Here is a 4,996-nt window from a genome sequence, read left to right as displayed (position 1 = left end):
AGGTAACCAGGCATCATTTTTTCTCCTAGTTTTGCCTTTCCAGTCATTTTATATAAATGGACTCACACAAGATGTAGTTTTTTGTGGGAAAGTACTTTAAGATTTGTAAATATCCTATTTTTCATAAAACTTTCCCTCAGTTTTAAGGACTTGCTGATGATTAATGCATGAATTTATTCATATTATGATGCTTACTGAGTGACGATTTTCTAATCCAATACTTTACATAGTTCTTAGCATTCTGCTGTAAAGAAAAAGCTTTTACTTCTGTCCATTTCTTCATCTATTCTTGTGTCTTTATCAGTTTAGACTCATGGATTTGTCTTTTATTTCATGAGTTATAATTTGTTACTGTCATTATTTATCATGCTTATATTTGCTGCTATTTGTCCAATGGGAGCCCCTTCAAACTGGCTTCCATATTCTTTACACCCAGAAAATCATTATTTGAACACTTATATATGAATAATAAGATATCTCAGACTCATCTTGTATTTTTCTGCTGAAGTCCTGGAATTTTTTCTTGATTCCTCTTGGAGGACACTGGTATTTAGAAACAAAGATCTGGGAACTACGTTTGCTTATTGTTGCTTTTGAGTGTCATTTTCCACAGGCTCTCAGTGATCAGAGATAAGATATAATATATATGCATATTATACATGTTAACTATGTATCTATGTATTTATTATACATATATATCTATCTACATAAACTTGACTTTGCTTGGGCTGCTACAACATAATATCTTAGATTGGGCAAAACAACAGAAATGTTTTTCTCAACTTTCTGGAGCCTGGAAAGTTCAAGATTAAGGCACTAGTAGATTCAGTGTCTGGTGAGGGCTCTCTGCTTCAAAGATGGTGCCTTGTTGCTGTTTTTCTCAGACTGCAGAAGAGCAAGGGAGCTCACTTCAACCTCTTTTGAAATGCCACTAAATCCCATTAATAAAAGCAGAACCCTCATGATGTAATTATTTCCTAAGCAACCCTATCACTTAATACCACCATAATGGGGATTAGGTTCCAACATTAATTTTGGGGTTTCACATTCATAATAACAATGTTGAAAGCCATGCATGTACATTCGTACCTCTCATTCTAACCCAGTATCACAAGATTCATTCTAGTCTTTATCCCTAATTGTACTATCTTTCTCTAATAGTTAAAAACAAATACACAGACACACAGACACACACACACACACACCCTCTCATTATGCTCACTAAATATACTTGCTTGACAGATTGTGTGTATGTAACCAATTTCTTGTTGCTCATGACACCCTCTTCTCTAGCCTTTTCCCACTGTGGACATACGTCTCACATTCCTTGATGCCCAGCCCTTCATTTTAGATTGAATATATCCACCCACTTCCCTCACAGATGCCTGTTTCACCAGCTCAGGCTCTGACATCTTTCAGCAGTTTAGTGCTACTTCCATGCGCCAGTATGGATGCCTACTTCATCCCTCTCGTGCTCCAACACGCTCTAAGGTTTTAGGGCCACCACTTGTGACTCTACACCAATCCCTCTCCCTGTAAACAGGTGTTCTGTCTGTGAAGGCTCTGACACTGTGTGCCACCATCCTGTATTTTCAATAACCAACTCCAAGTGTACTTGGAAAAAAAACTTTGTATAATTTTTTCCTCAGACTAGTCTCTTTTCCAGTATTTTTCCTCCAGTATTAATATTTTAGTATTCACTCAGAGTCAACATCTACATTTTATCAACCTTTTCTTCTCTATTTCTTCTTCCTATTCACACATTCTACATTCTCAACCTTTTTCCTCCAAATGTTTTTCTTCCCCTCCATTGTCACTGTCCTGTTGTTCAACACTTTTTTAAATCCATACCTATATTACTACAAATGATATATTAATGCTTATAATTGTTTTCCCCCCTAAAATCATATATATTGACACAAGATTGAGATTCAGGACAATACTTTTATTTTGTTTCTCTCTGGCTAAACTCATTTTTCTCTTGCATTCTGGTTCACCTTTCCAGGTGTATTTATTTTCAATAATAATTCTACATATCTTAAACACTTCAGAAGAATTTCCTCATTTGTTATTGCTTGTATTTTTCACCCACACTTTCATTCATTTCTTGGATTCATTTTATATCCAAGAAATTGATATAAGATTACATATATGGGTACATCAAATCTTGCCCACTAAGTTTTACATTTCTATTCTCAAAATGCCAGATCTTCTTGCTTTGTCATATTTTTTGGCGAGTATATGACTGAGTTTTGTTTCTCCAACCACATAAGGAAAATACAACTCAACTTTCAGTTATTTCAGCTGCAGCATCTTGCATGGGGTCGTGTACAGAATGGACAATAAATGATTGTATACTAAAAATAAATAGAAAAACACTAAGCTATTCCAACAGAATTTGCAAAGAGGTAATCAATTATAGCTGATGAGAGTCAAGGGTGCTTATGCTGTTTCATTTTTTTCTTTAAAACATTTTAAATTCTACTTGCTTAAAAAGTGACCAAATTAAAGGTTATATTCCATTTATGTGGCTGATTTCTTATTTTAAAATACTCTCTTAAATTGTGTTAAGCAGTTTCTATTTGTATTCTATATCACCTCTGTATGGAGTCAAGAACAGAAAGTAAATAGTAATAAATGTAGTAAATGAAGTAGTTACCTTGGAAACAACGCATCCGACCATTTTAGTTATAAAGAGCCACCTAGAATACAACAACCAAATAGAATCACAATACATAGTGAAAAATGTATTCTTATTATTGTATGACTGTCCTATGTATTTATGTTTTTAATTTCCTGACAGTTTGTATTTTATTCCTATTTTCAATTCAGTTCAATTTTATATTACAGATAAATTAGATCTAAAATTCTTCTTCAAACCTGAATCATCTTGATACTTACAGGAAAATATTATTCACACTGAGAAACCAATGGACTTAAAAATATTTACTATTGTCTCTCATAACCAATGCTCGAAATTGTCTATTAAACATTTATTAATATTAAATTTGTAAGCATGTTGTACTGTAATTTTAATCTGCCTCTCTCTTTCACTAGTGAATTTCAGCATTTTTTTCTTTGTATTTGTTGGCCAGTTACATTTTTCTTTGCATAAACTTACTTTTCATATTCTTGTCACAAGTTTTAATATTGAAACTGAAGTTTTTATGTTATTACTAGTTTGTAGTAATATCTTGACATTCCAGAGATTAATCCTATGTCCATTTTAAATGTGGAAGATATCATCTCTCAGTTTGTCATCTATCATAGTTTTCTGTGGTTTTCAAATGAAATTCTTAATTTTATGTATTAAAATGTATGGATATTTTTCCCTACAGTTTGAAGTGTTTGAGTTTGTTTAACAAATTTTCTCTACGTTATGGTCATGAGACTCCTACATTATCTTCTATTGGCTTTAATTCATATTTTAGTTTATAATCTAACTGAAATCTATATATGGTATGTGGCAGTTATTCAACTTGATTTTTCTGTGTATCATTAGAGGGCTTTCCTCTCTAAATTCAGTACACAGTCCATCTGTCTCATTTATAGTATCGACTTCATCAAATGGCACTTTTCCACCTTGCTAGAGACTGGACCTTGAGCTATGTTTTCTGTTTATTTGCAAGTACTACCTTGTTTTCTTTCCTTTTAAAACTTGGCATACCCCAATTTTTAAAATCCAAGTGTATAGGTTAAAGTATTTAGCAAAATATTTTGTCTAATTCAAACAAAATTTAACAAATCTTCAGAAATTCTTAGAAAAATCACATTTCTAATGTGGATACTTGATGCCCTATTATTGTGGATTGTACACAATTTGAATGTAAAGTAAAAATATGTAGTTTTTGTTACAATTCACATCTAGTATTCTATAAATGGCATTTAAATTATCCTCTAATTAAATTTTCATATGTTTAAAGTATATCTTTAAGATTTTGATATCTAAATAATATCTAAAATAAAAATAATAGTATTTAAAATAAAAAACTAAAATAAAAAATATCTAAAGAGCTACCAATAATAATAATAATTTAATAATTCAATAATGCATAATTAAATAAATGGGTTCACTTTTCTAAACGTAAATAAAATATTTGATAGTGGCATTTTTTAAATCAAGACTTTTATTTTCAACAGAATAAATATTCCCTTCCAAAAGCAAAAGGCCAAAGATGAATAAAAAAAGTCATCAGTTTCTTCTGGAATCTGCAAGAACCAGGTTAGATTTTTTTATGAGAAGTGGCCACTTTGCAAGATTCTTTTTTTTTAATTTATTTATTTTACTTCAAGTTCCAGGATACAAGTACCGAATGTGTAGGTTGGTTACTTAGGTATACATGTGCCTTGGTAGTTTGCTGCACTTATCAATCTGTCATCTAGGTTTTAAGCCCCATATGCATTAGCTATTTATCCTAATGCTCTTCCTCCTCTCAGTCTCCACGACCTGACTTGCCCTGGTGTGTGTTGTTCCCCTCCCTGTGGCCATGTGTTCTCATTGTTCAATTCCCACCTATGAGTGAGAATATGTGGTGTTTGGTTTTCTGTTCCTGTGTTAGTTTGCTAAGGATGATGGCTTCCAGCTTCATCCATGTCACTGTAAATAACAAGAACTCATTCCATTTTATGGCTGCATAGTACTCTATGGTGTATATGTACCACATTTTCTTTATCCAGTTTATCATTGATGGACATTTGGGTTGGTTCCATGCCTTTGCTATTGTAAATTGTGCTGCAATAAATATACGTGTGCACATGTCTTTATAGTAGAATGATTTATATTCCTTTGGGTATAAACCCAGTAATAAGATTGCTGGGTCAAATGGTATTTCCAGTTCTAGATCCTTGAGGAATCGCCACACTGTTTTCCACAATGGTTGAACTAGTTTACATTCCCACCAACGTGTAAAAGCGGTCCTATTTCTCCACAGCCTCACCAGCATCTATTGTTTCTTGACTTTTTAATAATCACCATAGTAACTGGTGTGAGATGGTA

This window comes from Pongo abelii, chromosome 2, assembly GCF_028885655.2.
Source record: "Pongo abelii isolate AG06213 chromosome 2, NHGRI_mPonAbe1-v2.0_pri, whole genome shotgun sequence".
NCBI lineage: Eukaryota > Metazoa > Chordata > Mammalia > Primates > Hominidae > Pongo > Pongo abelii.
The sequence above is the reverse complement of the archived record's forward strand: the minus strand, read 5'-3'. Positions refer to the sequence as shown.